The following is a 21,262-nucleotide window of genomic DNA, read 5'->3' as shown; positions in this document are numbered from 1 at the left end:
AATTATCCCAACAAATGACAACTGGATTTGTTGTAGTCCTTGCAACTGTAATTTTGGGGGGAGGGGAGGCAACGAGAGATGGCTTGAAGGCCCCAGTCATCTAATGATGGACACTGATGACAGGGTGTGCTAACGAAGGGAATCAGATACGCAAGAAGGCAGAGTCTTCAAAGAAACCTTCCAAACACAACCTAGTACATCACTCACCAATATATTCTGGGCTCTCTTCCATTCAAGTAAGATGGGATGGATCCTTGCAGGGATTTGAATATGCCCCCATCCAACCCCCACCCGAGGCCAAGAGCATATGTTAGAAACCTAATCCCTGGGGCCCAGCGCTGTGGCATAGTAGGCTAAGCCTCCCTCCTTCTGCTGCACCAGCATCCCACCTGTTCATGTTCCGGCTGTTCGTCTTCTGATCCAGCTCTCTGCTATGGCCTTGCAAAGCAGGAGAAAATGGCCCAAATTCTTGGGCCCCTGCACCCATGTGGGAGACCCAGAAGTTCCTGGCTCCTGGCTTCAGATCGGCCTAGCTCCAGCCATTGCTGCAAATTGGGGAGTGAACCAGCAGATGGAAGACCTTTCTCTCTGTCTCTCCCTCTGTCTGTCTGTAACTCCACCTCTCAAATAAATAAATAAAATCTTTTTAAAAAAGAAAAAATCCTAATCTCTAATGCAACAGTATTGAGAGGTAGGACCTTTAAGAAGTTGTTAGGCCATAAGGATTCTACCCTCATGAATGGGTTAATGATGTTACCACGACAGTACATTCATTTATCTCTGTAGTGGAATCCTATAAAGAATGAGTTTGGAGGACCAGCACTGTAGTATAGTGGGTAAAGCCAATGCCTGCAGTGCTGGCAACCCATATGCACACTGGTTCAAGACTCAGCTGCTCGGGCCGGCCCAGCAGCTCACTAGGCTAATCCTTCACCTGCGGCACTGGCACTCCAGGTTCTAGTCCCGGTCGGGGCGCTGGATTCTGTCCCAGTTGCTCCTCTTCCAGTCCAGCTCTCTGCTCTGGCCCGGGAGGGCAGTGGGGATGGCCCAAGTGCTTGGGCCCTGCACCCGCATGGGAGACCAGGATAAGCACCTGGCTCCTGGTTTCGGATTGGCACAGCGCGCTGGCCTTAGCGGCTATTTGAGGGGTGAACCAACGGAAGGAAGACCTTTCTCCTCTCTGTCTCTCTTTCCAAAAAAAAAAAAAAGACTCGGCTGCTCTACTTCCAATCTAGCTTTCTGCTGTGGCCTAGGAAAGCAGCAGAAGATGGTGCAAGTGTTTGGGCCCCTGCACCCATATGGGAGATCCAGAAGAAGCTCCTGGCCCCTGGCTTCAGATCGGCCCTGCTCCAGCTGTTGCAGCCATTTGGGGAGTGAATCAGAGGATGGAAGATCTCTCTCTCTCTCTCTGTCTCTCCCTCTCTCTGTAACTCTGCCTCTCAAATAAATAAATCAATCTTAAAAAAAAAAAAAAAAAAAAAGAATGAGTTTGGTCCCCTTTGTTCTCTCTTCCTCTCTTGACATGTGATGCCTTCTATCACGTACGGCACATCAAGGAGGCCCCCATCAGATGCCAGCGCTGTGCTCTTGGGCTCCAGGCCTCCAGAATAGTCAAATAAATTATGCTCATTGCAAACTGCCTAGTCTGTAGTGTTCTCCTACAGTATCAGAAAATATACTAAGACGGTCATACATCCTCATCACAAATAAAGAGCGTTTAAAGGAAGCTGGTTTGGGATGCAGATACAGCTGTGGGTTTTGAAGCAATCTGTTTTGCGATGCAGCTATGTCCCTTAGTAGCTGTGCACCCTTAGGTATGTTCTTTGACCTCTCTCCAGTTCAGTTTCCATATGTATGGGCAGCAAATAAAATACCTAGAGTCGCTGTGGGTAATGAATGAAAACATGTTCTCAAGTGCTTAGCTGAACAACACTAAGCAGATACTCAAAAAATGTGGCCCTCATTGTTACCACAAGACAGTGCATGGTGCAGTTCTGAGGGTAGGGCTTTGGATTTCAATGCTGATCCCTTTACTTGCTGATATAGGACTTTACACACAAGTCGCACGGTCCGCAGCTCTTTAAACCTCAGATCCCTCTGTCAAACTGAGAGAGTGGCAGCTGTCTCATGACACTAACGTGAAAACTGAATTATGCAACACAAGTTAAAAAAACTTAGTACATACCCAGCACATAGGAAGCCTTTAATCATTGGTACATATTATTATTATTTTTTTTTAGGTACAATCTGTTAAAACAAATTTAACTGGCGGAGGATATGTGATTAAGCAAAGGTCACTGTTTGACCTTCGGAATATTAAGACACTAAAGGGCAAATTTTAATTTGTAATTCCCTCAAGGTTAAAAACCTGTTTACTACATGCCAGGCACTCCACGTATTAATTGGTGACTTACCCATATAAAAATATGTGCTGATCCACCGCATTTAAGAAGCACAACAAACAAAAAATGGCTATAAACATTTTCAAAACATAAACTTCTGCATAAATGTTAAATGAAAATGGGAACTCAAAAGGGAATCACTAATGAGATGTTTGAAAACATAAAGCATCTCTCTTCACATTATGCCAATTAACCCAGTGCCCTTACTCCTTTAAAACCTAACTACCAATTACCAACGTGCCATCCCGGGAGTAGCTTTAGTTTCCTTTTTTGCACTTAATCATTTTAGGTATTTGTTTTAGAAATGAAATAGAAAAATGAGGTGACCACAATCTCTAAGGTTCCTTTTCATTATTCGATAGATTAAAACTCAATCATACAATGAGCTGTTCATTCCAAACTGACTCGCTCAAGAATACTTGGTGACTCCCTAAACAAAGTAGCAGTGAAAGGCTCTGCCTTATGATTCTATTTGAAGGAAAGTCAATGGGAACTGACGGCTTTCAGTCCTTCCACAATTAAAAATATACTACAACCACCATTCTGTGGAGATGGGTCTGACTAGCTGACACCAATGTAGCTAGTATAAATTGATAAAATTTTATTTGGGGATCTGATCGTTGATTCCCATGTAGGAAGACAAATCTCTGTTGACTAAGATATTTTTTAAATTCGTTTGAGAATTTCATTAGTTTCTCACCTAAATTTTAAAATAGCCAGGCCCCAACTTTGGCTCAGGGTTGTACTGCCATTACACAGAAATGCAGGCTTTTCTGAGGGAGTAATTTCAGAAGTTTCAAGATAAGGTGGGGATGCATAAGTTAGCAAATTCTACCTCCTTAAGCCTGTGTGTGTGTGTTTTACACTATCTACATAAACCCAACAAATTAGTGTTAAATTACAGAATAAAAATGTTGCAAGATGAGGGGTAAGGACAGACCTCACAGTAACCATTATCAACTGTTTTGAAAACCACTTTTCGTATTCCTACTCCCCCAGAAAGTCACACACCCTGGGCTCTTGCTTGGCGAGGGCTGGTCCTCTACAGGTGCTGAGTGAGCAGTGCGGCCCTGACCCCCCTCTCTTTGTGACAACCACATCTCAGTGGCAGTGTTCCCTGAATGTAAATTGTGAAAATCAATGCTCTTCTCTGTTTCTGAAAGAGATCCCTAACTGTTGTCTAACAGGGTGAAACACACTTCAGGAAGGGTCGCCCTGTCGCAACCCCTGAAACAGGAGTGGGCGCATTAGCGAGCAGGCTGATGAGAGCCCTGGGTCATGCATTAAAGCACAACTGCAATTTGAGAGGCTTAATGAGCAGGCTCAAGGCCCGTGTAATTTGCCGGGTTTGTACCCCAGTTCCTGGCAGCCTCCCTCCACCAGCCTCTTGCCCCATCTGCTAATCCCTCACTGCACTGACTGGGCGGAGTGGTCGGCAGAGAGAGGTGACACTTGGCAAGAGCCTCCAGGCAGCTTGGAATCCGTTAAGTGGAGGTGAGTATAAAAAAGTAACTCAAAAGCAAGAGACCAAAATCAGGTGGCCAAGTCCAGGTTGCAGAGTCAAAGGAGAAGAGAACGGGGTCAGAGGTGAGCAGAAGGCAGTGTAGGGCCACAAGCCTTGACCTATGGCCAGCAATCACAGCTGGCTGAGGTGCTGCACCAAAGAAGCTCCACTGCACTTAAAGGGCAAGGATCCTACAAAGATAACAACTTGGCAAATATTGGCAAATACTGGACACTTCTTTCTTGGGGCAATGAAAAATGTGTTTTGAACATACATATATCCTATGCATTCAATTTCCAAAAGTATGCTGTGCCTTCTAGTGCTATAAGGCAAAAATTGATTAATGGTAAAAATCACAACACATGCAATTTGCATGCACAAATGCATAAAATATGTAAACAACTCTAAAAGACAGACTGCTCTTGGAAGTAGGGGAACAATACCAATTATTCTGCAAAATGTCACTTCCCAACTTATATCCCAATCCTTACACCTATCCTATTAATTCAGTACTTTTGCAAAAAAAAAAAAAAAAAAAAAACAGAAAGTATAAATCATATCCCTAAAGCACTACCACACTGGTCACCAAAATTACACAGCATGATGATGCATAATTATGGCACTTTCAAACCGCCTTGGAGAGCGTGTCACAAGCGATGAAAAACGTAATTTATTTCTACTGACAGATATTAATTGCTCCGTGTTGGAAAATTTTTGAACCATTACTGATAAGCAAAACTGGGAACATAAATGCCTGGAAAACAACTGCAAGAAAGAGGTATAGTCTAATCATAAAAGCTCCTATAGCATAAGGAAAGGCAATTTCTCAAACAGGACATCTATTATTAAAATTTGTAAATTGTTGCCGTGACACAGTAGGAAGAAGCTTGGCTGTGAAGTCGCTTCCAGCTGGTCTAAAGTGTTATTAATCTCCCATAGCACTGGCTAATTGGAGTTTAGAATTCTGTGTCCTCAGCAAATCGCCTTTGTTAAAAGCAAAATTGGACAGTTTGGGGGAACCTTCAAAACAGAATGATAGGGGCCAGCGCTGTGGCATAGCGGGCAAAGCCACTGCCTGCAGTGCCACCATCCCTTATGGGCGCTGGTTCGAGTCCTGGCTGCTCCACTTCCAATCTAGCTCTCTGCTATGGCCTGGGAAAGCAGTAGAAGATGGCCCAAGTCCTTGGGCCCCTGCACCTGCATAGGAGATCCGGAAGAAGCTCTGGCTCCTGGCTTTGGTTTGGCACAGCTCCAGCATGGAAGCCAATTGGGGAGTGACCTAGCAGATGGAAGATTCTCTTTCTCTATTTCTTTCCCTCTTCTTCTCTCTCTAACTCTGACTTTCAAATAATTTTTTAAAGTGATACATACAATAAATCATTCCTTTAAAACTTTAAAAATTTGATGATCACAAATGAACTTTTGCTTGTGGTTTGGGAAGGTTGTGTGTTTCATTTATTATTGGTGCTACTATCACTGTTCATTGATTTTGGTGTGTTAATTCTGAGCTTATGAAATTTGGACAGCAGTGTTAGGTTACCTTGGCTTTGGAGCTGGTGGGGTTGACCATGCATGATCACACACCTCATGAACATCATCTATTTTTGTGAAAGCTCTAGGTGAGCCCTTCTGAAACCCACTGTCTTCAACAACACCTGTCTCAAAACCCAGGCTCCCTTCTATTCACAGTGCTGGCCTGAACTAACCCTCATCTAGGCACATTCTGATGCCACAGGCCCTGCTCTGTAATCTATGTCTCTGTTTCTAGTAATAGCACTGCTCGTCTCTTAAAAACTTAGACTGGATTCCATTAGAGTTATAATTTAATCTACCTTCTCCTAAACCCCTTTATTAATCTGTTGCCACCTTATTATGTCCATTATCATCTCAAGGTGTTTTTGGACTCCTAAATCCATTCTGTACACAGGCATCGGGTTATTCTCCCTAAAAATCCACTTTCACCATGTCAAAACCTGCACACACATTCTTCAACTCCAATTCCTGGTTTCTGTAGCTACAGAAGAACACCAAGGTGTGTTAGCCTGACATTTAAGGCTCTTGTGAGACAACCCAGCCTACCTCCCTGGACTAGTCCACTATTCTTTGCTAACTAGAATCATCCCCTCCTACATGTGTGATCTATGAAATACAAACACAAAGCAGTCAAGGTTTCTGCCTCTGGATTTTCATTCAGGCAAATTCCCTGGGATTCACACGCCTGTTTTTCCAAATTTCAATTTCAGACCAAATTCCGGCTTCTTGACAAAGCCCTGCCAGCCCGCGATGACTGTCCCTTCTTCCCTACTGCACTCAGATCATTAATAGTACCTACTTCCTTGTCTTGTGAAATCTCTGTCCCTAGCCAGGTCTCAAATTTCTTAATGGCATGGACCACGTCAAGTAATCCTAAAAGTCCAGCACCTTTGCTCAGCGGATGCCTGCACACAGAGATGTCTGATTGGCTCCTTTACCAAACAAGATCTAAAGGGACCTGCTAAACAGAAGCCAAAGAAACAAAGGGATGTGGGGCAAAGACTGAAAACAGGATTGTAAGTAGAGGACAGGTCAGACTCAAAGGAAACCGTGTGAAAACACATATGAACCCGGATGATGATAAACCAGGAAAGGAAGTATGGCCAAAGCAGACCAGGGGGATGGGGCGTTAATACACAGGAAAGTACAAAGCAGGTGGTGAGGTAGGAGGAGCCCAGAGCTTTTCTAAAGCCAAGGGAAAAATTAAAGCCACTGGGCCTAACTGACAGATAAACTGACAGAGCCCTCAGCATTGACAACTCACAACCTTCCTTCCGGTACCCAGGGAACTGTTGCCAAATATGACCCATGCTGGGACATAAAACAAGTCTCAACTACTTAGAGATTGAAATTATTTAAACACATTCTCTGAACATAGTAAAATTAAGAAATCAAGAACAAAAGGAAATCTAGAAAATCCCAAGCCATCTCAACATTAACACCATGCTAGATAACCCTGGGTTAAAGTATTTTACATAAATAATAAAAATAAAACCAATCATAGCATGTTGGATATAGCTAAAGTTACGCTAGAGGAAAATGTACAGGTTGAAATGTATTTATTCGGGCCGGCGCCGCGGCTCAGTAGGCTAATCCTCCGCCTTGCGGCACCGGCACACCGGGTTCTAGTCCCGGTCGGGGCACCGATCCTGTCCCGGTTGCCCCTCTTCCAGGCCAGCTCTCTGCTGTGGCCAGGGAGTGCAGTGGAGGATGGCCCAGGTCCTTGGGCCCTGCACCCCATGGGAGACCAGGAGAAGCACCTGGCTCCTGCCATCGGATCAGCGCGGTGCGCTGGCTGCAGCGCGCTACCGCGGCGGCCATTGGAGGGTGAACCAACGGCAAAAGGAAGACCTTTCTCTCTGTCTCTCTCTCTCACTGTCCACTCTGCCTGTCAAAAATTTAAAAAAAAAAAAAAAAGAAATGTATTTATTCGAACAAGAAAGGAGGACCTAAGGTCAATGCTCCAACCATTCATTTCAAGAAATAAGAAAAAATAATGTGAATTTCAAAGACAACTGAAGAAAGGTAATAATAAATACAAGATCAGAGTCTAAATGACAAAACAAACATACAACAGAGAAAAATCAAAGTCAAAAGTTTGATTATGAAAAAGTACAAGTTAGTAATATGGGAAATTTAAAAATAGTTCACTACTATAGTTCCTACAGACTTAAAAAAAAAAAAGGTTATAAGGAATACCTTCACAAGAGTAAATTTGAAAATTTAAGTGAAATAAAACTTTAAAACATATGACTTACAAAACTAACAATGGAAAAAACATAACTACTCCTACTGCTAATAAAGAAAATGGGCCTAAAATTAAAACCTTCACATAAAGAAAACTCCAGGGGGCCAGCACTGTGGCATAGCGGGTAAAGCCACCACCTGCAGTGCTGCATCCCATATGAGTACCAGTTCAAGTCCCCACTGCTTCACTTCCAATCCAGCATTCTTCTATCACCTGGGAAAGCAGTAGAAGATGGCCCAAGTTCTTGGGCCACTGCATCCACGTGAGAGGCCCAAAAGAAGCTCCTGGATCATGGCTTTGGATGGGCACAGCTCTGGCCATTGCAGCCATCTGGGGAATGAACCAGCGGATGGAAGACCCCCCCCCCACACACACTCTCTCTCTCTTTCTTTGCCTCTGCCTCTCTGTAACTCTGCTTTTCAAATAAAAATAAATAAGTCTTTAAAAGAAAAAGAAAGAGAGAACTCCAGGTCTAAGTGAGATACTGTATCTTAAGCATAAAACATCACAGCCAATTTGGATTTACCCCAAATATGCAAGATTAGTTTGATATCCAAACAAAATCAAGGTAATTATTAGAAGAATAAAACAGGAAAATTAAAAAATCATTTCAACAGGTATAGAAAAGACATTTAATATAATTCAACATAATTCCAATTTTTTTTCAAATCTTAGCAAACAAGAAAGAGAAACTTCTCCAATAAATAAAACTTCCTAGGTCTGATAAAAAGTATTCATGAAAACTTACAGCAAACTTCATTCTTAATGCTGAAATACTTAAGTTTTCCCTCTGGAAGAACATAAGATAAGGATATTTGCTATCACTAATGTTATTCAATTTTGTACTATAAATGGGAAAAAAAGGCTATAACACTGAAAAGAAAAAACTAAAGCTATCATTATTTGCAAGTGAGATGATCTATGTTTAGAAAATCCAAAAGAAAACAACAGAAATGATTATGAATCAAAACTGAATTCAGCTGGCGCCGTGGCTCAACAGGCTAATCCTCCGCCTAGCCGCGCTGGCACACCAGGTTTTAGTCCCGGTCGGGGCGCCGGATTCTGTCCCGGTTGCCCCTCTTCCAGGCCAGCTCTCTGCTGTGGCCCAGGAGTGCAGTGGAGGATGGCCCAAGTGCTTGGGCCCTGCACCCCATGGGAGACCAGAAGAAGCACTTGGCTCCTGCCATTGGATCGGCGCGGTTGGAGGGTGAACCAACGGCAAAGGAAGACCTTTCTCTCTGTCTCTCTCTCTCTCTCTCTCTCTCACTGTCCACTCTGCCTGTCAAAAAAAAAAAAAACAAACTGAATTCAGTAATACTACTGAAAGCAAGGTCAAATATATATTATATTTCAATATATCAACATCAAATAATTAAACAGTAAAATTTTAAAACAATATCATCTTAGTAGCACCAGAGGCATAAAATATCTGTGAATTAATTTAATAAAAAATAAGCTATACAGAATAAATATAAAACATAACTGAGGAACATTAAAAAAGAAATAAACTGAAGGATTTACACTACCTGGCATCAAGGCTTATGATAATCTAAATTAACTGCAGCAATGTGTCACAAGTAGATAACAGACCAATGGAACAAGAACAAAGAGAACAAAAGCAAATTCACATATAGGGAAACACCTAATTTAAGACAAAGGTGACATCGCAATGCAGATGGGAGATGTGGAATTTTCAAAAAATGTTGCAGCATCAATTAGATGTCCACATATTTATATATATATATAAACATAAAATATATATTAAGGTATATATTACACATACACACACATATATTTTTATAACAGGACACAGCACTAATCCCCAAAAAGACTAAGAAATTAGACTTTGTTAAGGTTAAAGATTTCTGCTCTACAAAATAAATTATTAAGAAAGTGACAAGCTTGTTACAACCAGCCAATATCCAACAACTGTTGTTGCAAGGTTGTATCTGCTTGCTCCATTACCAGACCTCGTGACAGGGCATTTAATGGAAAAATCAAGACCATCATTAAATCATCCCATCCTTCAGATGAAATAAGTCAATTCAAGAAACAAAGCTGGTCAAGTTTTAAGAGTTTTGATTTTAATTTACCAAAAGGCAAAATCACCTGGCTCAAGCATTAATTCAGGAAGGGAAATGAAACTTTTTTTGCCAACAACCTGACAACTGTGATATTTACCAAGTGTTGTGAGCTAATTAGTATCAGCCATTCTCATAATGGATCTTCTTTAAACAGCATTAAATTATCCTTTATGTTAAAAAAAGTGACAAGCCACAGAATAGGAAAAAATATTTTTAATATATATATATATATTCAGCAAAGGAACCACAGATAAAGAAATCCCACAAATAAATATTTTAAAAAGTCAGACAGTAAAATGGAAAAAAGGTCTCAAGTCTTGAATATGAACTTTACTAAAAAGCATTTCAAAATGGCCAAAAGACATATGAAAAGGTATTCAACTTCGTGACTGATCACAATAGCCCAACTCAAAACTGTGCTGAGATGTTACTAACCAGGGGAGCTAAAACTCTTTTCACTGACAATAAGGAATGTTGATGAGACCGTAGGGTCACTTTGTTTGACAATACTTATTAAAGAAAAAATAGATGTATCAGATGGCCCAGAACAGTCATACATACAATCACTAAAGAAAAAACGTTAAATGATTATAGCAGCACTACTTACAGAAGCCTCAAGCTGGAAACAGCACAAAAGCCACCAACCTAAACACGCATAAACGGAGGTTTCATCACACAGTGAAAGACTTGGCTGTTACAGTGAGGCCCACAAGATGTTACAGCAAGGAAATGGATGACTCCCACAGCATCACGAGGAGTAAAAGACACTAAAGGTAAAAGATTACAACACCAGGGGCTGGCGCTGTGGCTCACTTGGTTAATCCTCCGCCTGCGGTGCCGGCATCCCATGTGGGCATCGGGTTCTAGTCCCGGTTGCTCCTCTTCCAGTCCAGCTCTCTGCTGTGGTCGGGGAGGGCAGTGGGGGATGGCCCGGGTGCTTGGGCCCCTGCACCCGCATGGGAGACCAGGAGGAAGCACCTGGCTCCTGGCTTCGGATCCACGCGGTGCCGGCCATAGTGGCCATTTGGGGAATGAACCAACAGAAGGAAGACCTCTCTCTCTCTCTCTCTCACTGTCTAACTCTATCTGTCAAAAAATAAACAAACAAACAAACATCGTTTGATTAAAAAAAAAAAAAAAAGATTACAACACCAGAGCGCAGGCATTCGTTTTTAGAAGTTCAAACCCAAGAAAAACTAACCTATGATGACAGAAGTCAGGTTACTGGGTTTCTTCCCAGGGTGATGTCTTTGGAGGGGAAGGGTCTCTAAGCTGCTGGACAGGTCTTGGCTGCTGGTCACAAGTGTCCATCCTGTTTCTGCAGAGTCACCAAGATTGGAGCACCCTTCTCTGTAGACATTGTGTGCCACTAGAAATCTCATTAAAAAAAAAAATATGCCCAAGCCAGATGTGTATCTGTATAGTTGGGTTCTCAGGTAACGAGAATCTCTAAAATACTCGGTATTTCTGCTAGTTGAGAGGACAAGATTAAAGCACAAGAAAAATACAGATAGGGGAGGGAGAGCCAGAGTCTGGGTGCAAACTGGACAGGAATTCACGGGGGTACTAATGAGCATGCCTTTCCAGACTTCTGTGTGGGAGCCCACTCTTTAAAGGTATGCCCCATCATTTAATGTGAGAAATTATAAATGTAAATAACCTTTAGTCCAAAGTGCCTTTTAAATCCTCTAATAATGGAAAATCCAATATCATGTGGACAGCATTACACAAAGAATAATTTTACATTATAAATTGAGGAAAATTCATCAACTCAGTTTGGTTCTAATAGCTCCATTTTTTTTTTACTGATAACTTCCTAAGGCTGTTATCTTGGCAGCACAGTACACCAATTCAGGGGCCATTCAACCATGTTGACTTTTTTATAAAATTATAACAAGATTAATTTTTCAGTTTCCCCTACACAGAGCCATATATCGCACATAAGCTCTAATATTGATTTCTTAAGTCAAATAAGCATTCTTTTTCTCTAACCTGTTACTTCCCTTGGGATGTGAATAAAATTGCTCTATTTATGTTGATATATATCTACTTTGCTTCAGCGTTGCTGCAGAGCCCCTGTGTATCTCAATGCTGCTGCAAGATGTTAGAGTTGAAGATCAGATTCAATCATGCTAGCTGTGATGAAGGATATCATTATTAATGATTGCAATGCCAACTGCAAATAAAAACATGGCAAGAATTATACCATGTTCAGAAAAAATTCATGATTCTCTCATCAAACTTTACAGACAGCTAACTAGGTGTCCTGAGCTGGGCACAGGCTCCCAAGGATGGATGAGACCATAATAAAGAGGCATCCTGCCTCTCAGCACATTCATGGGCCAGGGGAAGCAAGGGCGTGACAACAGGTGGCTCTTTAGCATGTTATGCACACCACGGCAACATCAGCCACTGGGAGCGGAGAAGGGCATGAGCTCCATGAAGGGAGTCTCAGGACAGATCTTACAGAAGAGATTGCTCTCCCTCTCCTTCTCCCTCTCCCTCTCCCTCTCTCTCCCCCCCTTCCCTCCTCCCTTCCTTCCTTTCTCCCTTCCTCCATCTCTGTAACTCCGCCTTTTCAATAAATAAGTCAATCTGTTTTTAAACTTTTTTTATTTATACCAGGTGAAAAAAATTTCACATATTTCATATATACAGATTTAAGACACTTCCCACCCATGCTCCCACCCTTCTCCTTTCTTTCTTATTTTTTCTTTTATTTATTTTTTTTTTTAAAGATTTAGTTTATTCATTTGAAAAACAGAGTTACAGAAGTAGAGACAGAGAGAGAGGTCTTCCATCTGCTGGTTCACTCCCCAGATGGCCGTATGGCCGGAGCTGCACCGATCCGAAGCCAGGAGCCAGGAGCTTCTTCTGGGTCTCCCACGTGGATGCAGAGGCCCAAGAACTTGGGCCCTCTTCCACTGCTTTCCCAGGCCATAGCAGAGAGCTGGATCAGAAGAAGAGCAGCCGGGACTAGAACCAGCGCCCATATGGGATGCTGGCGCTTCAGGCCAGGGCTTTAAACCACTGCACCACAGTGCCAGCCCCTTATTTTTTTCTTTTAATTTTTACAATGACGTTACTTTCAGCTTATTTTATTATCACAAACAACCCTCCACTAAATAAAGAATTCAACAAGTAGTAAGTTGAAAAATCATTGTTCCTGAAGAGTATAGACAAGGGCTGTAAACAATAATCAAATCTCAAAACATCAATTTCACTCATATACATTATAGTTTTTGTACTGTGTATATTATCAAAAATAAGGGAAAATATATGATATCTGTTTTTTTGGGACTGGATTATTTCACTGAGCATAATGATTTCCAGTTGCATCCATTTTGTTGCAAAAAACAGAATATCATTCTTTTTTATGGCATTCCTGGCTCCTGGCTGCAGCCTAGCTCAGTCCCACCATTTGAGCAGTGAACCAAGATGGAAAATCTCACACTCTCTCTGTCTCTCCCTCTGTCTCTGTAACTCTGCTTTTCCAATAAATAAGCCCATCTTTAAAAAAAAAAAATCACTCTATCACTCTGACCTAGCCATGAAGGACAGGGAGAGATCACAGAGCGACTAGAAGGCAGGCTCCAGAGGTCTGCATGAAAAAGAAGGAACTTAGATCACAGGTAGCTAAGCAGGGCCAGATGCAAGAGACCCTGAGAAAATAAAATCAATGAAGATAAGCTTCAACAGAGTATGGAGAACAAGGGTGATGGAAAAGTCTAGAATGCCTCCGATGTTTACAGGCTTAGAATGGTGGAGGGGTAACATGGAGTACAACGGAAAAGAAGGGGGCAGGGACTGAGAACACCCTGAGTTGTCACCACAAGATGGAAACCTAAAACTACTCTCTCCTCTGCCCCCTTCCTACCAACATGAATAATACTCAGAGATACATGAGGAAGGCTAAGCACACAGGGGGAACCCAGGGCTTGGAGAACATTATTTTAAAATAGGAATGTGGGTATATATGAAAAATCAAGGGAGAAACTTCAGGTAGTCAGAAATGGCGGGGGGGGGGGGGGGGTCTTAATCTAAGAAAGCAGCTGAGCCCAGAGACAATGGTGCAAGCCAGATCCATGAAGTAGGTGCTGGGGATGTGCCAAGGGCCTTTTAGTGAGGGAAGCATAATAATGTGCAACTAAAACCTCTCCGTCGCTTTTAGGAAAAGTCTCATTTGGGGCTTGTCTTTAAGAGGAATGGCCTTTAGAGTGTCAGCAATGGGATTTTCACTGTTTTGATTTCTAGAAGAGTGCCTGATAGCTTTGGAGCTAATTTGGGAAAGGACACAAAAATAACATTATGAGGATAAACCATCAAGGAAAAGACACACACACACACATACACAGAGACAGCAATTCTCCACTATTCAATAAGAAAGTTTATGAACAATCCCTCCCCTTCTTCAGGTCATACTAAATTAAATTAACATTCTAATTTGAAGAGTTAATTAACATTTTAACTACTCTTGGTCTAAAATGTGCTAGGGATTCAAATGGTAAAACTGGTCCTAGTTTTGTTTCCTTTTTTCTTCTGTTTGCTTTGTTTTCAAATTCTAGGCCCAGAACTTCCACTCTCAGATAAATATTAATTCCCAGCCTCAGCAGTCAGATTTAACCCCTCCCCTGTGCTCTCCAAGTCTTTCACAGGTACCACACCCTGCCTCCTGCTACACTCTACTAGACCTAAAAGCACTTTTGAGTCTCCAACTCAATTTTCAGCCCCAAGAGAAGGAAACCGTGGGGGTCTCTTTCCCCTGGCCATTTTTATGCCTCTCCTCTGGGAGAACATTTGCCATGTGGTAGAATTTAGGAAGAAAGAAATCACCCTAGGCTAACAGGCATGAAGGAGACTGAACGCTTAGGATCATTTTTAGTTTTTTAAATTTTTATTAGAATAAGAAGTAGTTCTGTCTACACTGCTGTTCTTCTCTTCTCCTTCTATTATTTTCTAACCCTACTGACCTTCTTTAACCTCTTATCATTTCTCCAACAGACATCTTGGCTTTTGGCTTCAGACCAGAGGGGCAACTGAGTCACAGAAGAGGGAGGGAGGAGCAATAAGGAGGCAGCTACTAAGTGAAACTTGGATCAATAGCAGGAAGTCCCCTGACTAACATCCAGGCTCTCACTTCAGGTACTCAAGTCCCTCACGTCTGACTTAGAGACCAGTCTAAGTGGATTCCTCTCTCCTTTTGTAGGTAATACGACTCACAAATACCCTCCTTAAGCACTTACTACTTTCCAAAAGTGTTTTCTCATTCATTTTCATTAGTGTTCCATTATAATAAAAATGCTAAATAGCCACAATCATGCTTCCAAATTACAACCTCAGGGTGAACCTGGGAATAAAGTCTAAAGAGAATTTGATTATTCTCCCAACTAACTTCTGTGAATTAAACAGGCATCTTTCTTAGGACTGAGCAGCTGCCTTATACCCATCCACCCACTGGAGAAACATCGTTCCTTCATCTCTCCTATCTGAGGCTTGCCCAGAAAGCACAAATTCCTGAGAGGTGTATTCAGCCATTTAAAGTTACAGAGTGCTCGACTCATTAGACCTGGAACTCTGTTTTAGTTAGCAGATCTTAACAAGTCGATAATGTAATGTCTCAAACATGCTGGGCTACAAAGACATGGGGCCCCCTTGTGTGTAACCGTGCTCATGGGTTCCTCTCCAGGTTTTGTCCTGGGAGGCTACACTTCTTGTGTCCCAGAACAATGGCAGCCAACACCACTTACTCCAAAACTACACTGAGTAATTGAGAACTTTGCTTCCAATGAGGGGCAAATGGTAGAAGTCATTCATTTAAGAAAAACAGCCATTGTTCTCTTTTGTTTCCTACTGTCTATTCTTTTAATTGGGTCCTTTTGGTAGTGTAATAGTTACCAAGGAATAGCTATTCATTTTAAGATTGCAAAATTCTTACCTCACACAAAAAGAACAATTTTAGAATTCTCAGCTATCATCGCCATTTCCTCATCAAATACATTTTATATCAATTTTCTTGCTATTATTTTTTGGTTTCAGCTCTTTGACAGAACAATTCCACCTCTGTTGTTGATCTGAGATGCTGGTGCTCTTGCTTTTGTGCAGGCTGTTGCACACAAGGTTCCTATCATCACACCAGGACAGTGGGTAGAAAGCTACTGCATAGACAGGACACAGGGTTCTGTGCCCAGTGTGGTCTCAGCTTTATAAGAAACGTACACAGAGCTGCTCCAGCACATTTTGGCTGAGGACAATGGCAAAGTCTGATTGAGGCGACTGTAAACTTGGGGGCTAAGGGCCTTGGTTCACTTGCTTCGACACCCTGGAAAGGGAACAGCTGCCCTGGACTGTATTATATGTCTTCTGGCCTGCAGCAGACTGCACAATACTAACCCTCTCTGCACTTGAGTCTGCAGATCTGTAAAACGGAAAACATAGGGACTACCTGCCTCCCAGGGTCTGCTCTGTTAAACAGGCAATTGTGGGCTCTTCCAAGTCTTGGGTTTGCCTCAGACTCTCACCGACTGGCTGGCAACCCCCACATCTGCAACTTCAGGAGAGACTTTCTCCAGAGTGATGATGCCATATACGACCCTGTAACTCAACATGCACACAGTCCTCTGCTCACGTGCACATCTCCTGGGACTTCCAGGCCCTAATCCCTTGTTACCCTGGGCCAAGATACTCCGTGTCCCCACTTACTCACTCGTACCTTTCCACAGGTTCCCACGTCATATCCATCCTGTAAGCTACATTCGACTATTTCTTAAACTGGTACCATTCTCTCCCCCACTGCCGAAGTTTTTCCTTTGTTTAATCTTTTCCACTTAATGCAAACCTCCAGGAATTCCCCTCCAAAACACAGGTTGGGCATTTCATTCCCTCCCAGGGCTTCCTCAAGTTCTCACTGCAGTGGAGACAGCCGTACAGAGCTGCTCTAAGAACAGACAAGGGATCCCCCAAACTTGCATTAGGATTCTGCCCCCAGTTTGTAAACTCTGTGGCCCTGAGCAAGGAAGTGAAGTTCTCTATGCCTCTGTTACCTCACCTACAAAATCAGGACAAGGACCTCTACCTGGTGGGATTCTTGAGGAATGCGTACACAGGTTTGACCACCTGCATTCAAGGCTGGTTTAACACTCTGTAAATGCTAAGGACACAAAGTGGCTCTAGGAAACTAAAAATATAATAGTGAAAAAAATTGATAGAAAGGTTGGAAGACAAAGCTAAAAACATCTTCCAGCAAGCATAGCAAGAAGAGATGGAGAATTAGAAGAGAAAAAAAGAGTAAGAAAATGAAAGACTAGTTCAAAACATCCTTCTTCCACCAGAAGTTCTAAAGAAAAAAAAGAATTTATATATATATATACATATATATACATAAATAAAATAGCAGGAAATTATCAGTAACCTAAATGTAAGAAATAATATGAGAAAGATTCTCAGCATTGAAGGACATCAAGAACTCAGAACAAGGAGCGGTGAAAGAGCCACATTACAAGTTGTCATAGTGACATTTCCAGACACCAAGGGTTTTCAAACAGTTCTACAGGCAAAAAAACAACTGATTGCATACATGGAATTCACACGCAGGCACTGAGAGTGTTCCACCCAGATCCTCTAGAGTCTGAGCCAACACAGAGGTCTGTGGCCACTGCTGGGATAAGTCCCCATATCCATGGAGGCCTTGTTACCCCAAGTCCCTGAGCCTTTGTGCCTGAGGCCTTCCTCTAGTCACAGAAGCGTGGTCAGCTGAGTGCAGGTTAGACCAGCATACCATGAAGTGAATGCTCCACTTGCAGCCCTATCCCTGCAAACACAGTGGAAACTGGCAGGCAGTGTCCGGTCTCCTCACCTCCGCATGCAATATTGTGGTGCCTGTTTCTCAGGCTCACAGAGGTTGCCAGCAGGTCTGAGCGAGTTCCCCACAGTATGACCCCCAGAGGCTCTCCTCCTCTCCACTTCTCACCTGTCCACATGTTTGCAGAACATGTCCCAAATGAACTACCTGCTCCTGAGTTCTCCTCGCAGCTCCCATCCGCTAGGCAAGGTTTCCAGGAAACCCAGAGACACAGGCATGAGAATGAACCAGATAGCTGAATAGCAGCAAAGCAACAAGGCAGTGAAGAAGATCCACCACCAAAGAGTCTATGTCTATCCAAACTAAAATTTAAATGTGAAAGCTTGATGGAGACACTTTCATACATGCTAGGTCTCAAAATATATGATCTCTCAACTCATTCTCTAGAATCTACCAGAGCACAAGTTCTGCCAAAATACAGCATTGCATCACGGTGGGTTACGCCACAGCTTATGAAGCTGACATCCACTACTCGAACGCTGTTTTGAGTCTCAGCTGCTCCACTTCTGATCCAATTTCCTACGAATGTGCCTGGGAAGGCAGTGAATGATGGCCCAAGTGCTTGGAGCCCTGGCATCTATTCAGGGACCCAGATGGAGTTCCTGGCTCCTGGCTTCAGCCTGGCAGAGCCCTGGCTGTTTCAACCATAGAGGGAATGAACCAGTAGATGGAAGATATCTTTCTCTCTGTCTCTCTGAAGTTCTGCCTTCCAAATAAATAATTAAAAGAAAATGAAACAGGTAGGCAAAAGCTGCTGGAAACAGGATCTACATAGAAGAGAGTATTCCCAGAATGATGGAGGTGCCACAGCGCTGCAAAGCAACCTTCATGGATAGGAACCAAGAGAAAAGCCAGACACTGCCGAGCCACCCAGTGGATGCTGCCCTGTGAGTGTGGTACTGCAGCAGCATCCATGGGTGTTCTCTCTACCCCAGAATCCCCAGGCAGCCTCCAGACAGCAGAACCTTGTTTGCAGCTGCCTTCACAAAGAGCTTGACTGTCCCATCAACCAATCGTGACAGAACTCAGAAGACCTGTCTGGGAATTCAGAATTTAAAACCTCACCATGCACATGTGTCTATCTGTCAGTGGTTGTGTGGTCTCCATGTAAAAATGCAAGTTAGATGGACAGGAGGTGCTGAATAAGATTGTGTGTGTGTGTGTTTGTGTGTGTGTGTGTGTGTGTAGGCCTTCTAGATGCCAGATTCAAGGCAGGGGTCACAGAGGAAGTGGCTTCCCTCACCCTTACCCTGGATCTACCAGGTGAGAGTATTATACCCTCCCCCTAACCCTCCCACCACCACCACCACCACCACCATGAAATCTCATTAGATTCCTTTGCAGCCATATGAGAACACAATAAAATGAGGCAGGGTACAAAATAAGTGGTTGGCTTGGCCTCTTGCTATAGGTCTTTAATTTGTGTGAACATGATGGCTTCCAAATGCATGGTGCCAATTTTATTTTTCCTATCACTGATAAACCTGATTATTGGTCCCTATGTGCACACACTACTGTGAATTAACCTACCGGTTATTGATAAGTGAGACCATAAACTGTAGCCCCAAAAAATATAAGGTCCAGAGTTACCCTCCGAGTTCACACAGCAGCCTCTGCAGAACCAATGAGCAGGTCTGGGTTTCCACTATTCCTTGGCTGCCAGCTCCCAGCAAAGGTCTTCACCATTCAGAGCTCAGCTTTCTTCATCAGTAACAAGGGGGTAATGATACTAACAATGGTGCCTTCCTCACAGGGCTACGGTGCAGATTAGAGGCATTGTGCACCTACGTGCTCAGTCCCAGGCACAGCAGAAGAACCCAGAAAATGCCAGCCCCTGATCTGATCAGAGCCACACAAACAGAAGGAGTTTCCTGTGCCTTACGACCCCCAGGTAATGGTGGAAACCCTGGCCTACTTGTAGACCCAGTGTTTCTCATGTTGAGCTCCAGGGGATAATAAGGCACACCAGGTGCTCCTGACGAACAAGAACCCGAAGCAAAGGCACAGAATATTTCCATGTCAAAGGCTATGAGGACTCCTACAGTTAACTCTGTATAACCTACATTTCCCAAACTTATACGCGAGCCTGGGGCTCTCACTGGTGAAGACATTGAGTGGAAGTTCATGGAACCTACTTTGAGGAATTACAGTGAGTTCCCTGAGGTCAGTGCCTCCACCTTTAGCCCCCCCAGAAGCTTCACCCCCATCCCAAGGGGCTGTGAAGCTGCAAAGGTCACTAGCCTGCCCAGCCAAGATCCCAGGAATCGTCCCCAGTGGTTTGGGGAGAATTCTCTAGTGCCCTACTATGGCACAAGCTCCCTCCATAAAATGATGTTCCCCCTAGGAGAAAGCCAGCTGCAGTCAGTCCAAAGGTGACACACATGTGTTTGCTGAACTTGTAAAAGGGGCAGCAGGGGGCCTGGCTCCCAGTGAAAAGTGGTTTTTATTATGTCACTTTAAACGGAATGAAGTCTTGCCCAATTTCACAGAAACAATTTGGTATTATCACTATGTATGAAATAAGAATAAACGGGCAGCTTTAAACCTATGAAGCTCAAAACTACCTTATTGATATTTTATCTTTATCCCCATTGTGATAGCACACTGCAGGGCAATTTGCAATAAAGGTTGTATCTTCTTTTCAAAACAACTAGGGCCATGGCAAAGAATAACAATAGACTTCATATATAAAACAGGCCACAGTCTACACAGGAATCCCAGCACGTTATCTGAGTAGGAAAATATCCTTCCCCTGTCTTGCAATATCAAGTTGTTTCTGTAATTTTCCCAGACACCATACTAAATACATTTAAGTAGAAATGGGCCTTGTTTGCTCATAGCGTGCTACTGATTTCTATCTATGTGGGAGACCTCAACTGAGTTCCTGCCTCCTGGCTTTGATCTAAGGCCTCGTCCTGGCTGTTGCAGGTATTTAGGATGCGATGTGTGTATCTCTCTCTCTGCAGAGGCCCCAACTCTCTCTCTGAATATCAGCATGTAAAATAACGCTTGTCAGGGCCTGCTTTGTAGCACAGAGGATTGAGCCACTGCCTGCAATGCTGGCATCCCATATCATAGTGCCAGTTCAAGTTCCAGCTACCCCACTTACAGTCCAGCTCCCTGCTAATGTGCTCGGGAAACCAGCAGAAAATGACCCAAATACGTGGGCCCCTACCACTCACATGGGAGACCTGGATAGAGTTCCAGGCTCCTGGCTTCAGCCTGGTCAAGCCCAGACTATCAAGGCCATCTGGGGAGTGAACTAGTAGATGAAAGACCATTCGCTCTTTCTGTCTCTTTACTTCTATCAGTCTGCCTTTCAAATAAATAAATGTTAAAAAAATATGCTTCTCTTCTAGTACTTCTCTACACAATGTACAAATGTACATGGTATGAAATGAAATGAATCCTTGAAAAGGCTAGTATTTCACTCCACTCAAACTGAGATACTTTACTGGTATTCAGCCAGCCTTTAATTTTTCAATCGCTCAGCACTAAAGCAGAGAGCAAAGCATATATTCTGAAACTAACTGTACTTAATAGCACTTGAATTTCACAACAAGCACTCGAGAACTTACTAAAACCTCTTGCAGCACTAGAATTCTGTTACACAATATGTCATTCCCTTAAGTG

At 43.0% G+C, this 21,262-nt stretch overlaps 1 protein-coding gene across 1 annotated transcript in view; it reads right to left on the bottom strand.

Annotated features, from left to right (window-relative positions):
• Positions 1-21,262, bottom strand: part of DCDC2 (doublecortin domain containing 2) — a 167,671-nt gene that overhangs the window by 70,318 nt on the left and 76,091 nt on the right. The window lies entirely within an intron of this gene.

The sequence above is a fragment of the Lepus europaeus genome, chromosome 3, assembly GCF_033115175.1.
Source record: "Lepus europaeus isolate LE1 chromosome 3, mLepTim1.pri, whole genome shotgun sequence".
In the NCBI taxonomy this organism is placed as follows: Eukaryota; Metazoa; Chordata; class Mammalia; order Lagomorpha; family Leporidae; genus Lepus; species Lepus europaeus.
The sequence above is the reverse complement of the archived record's forward strand: the minus strand, read 5'-3'. Positions and strand labels throughout refer to the sequence as shown.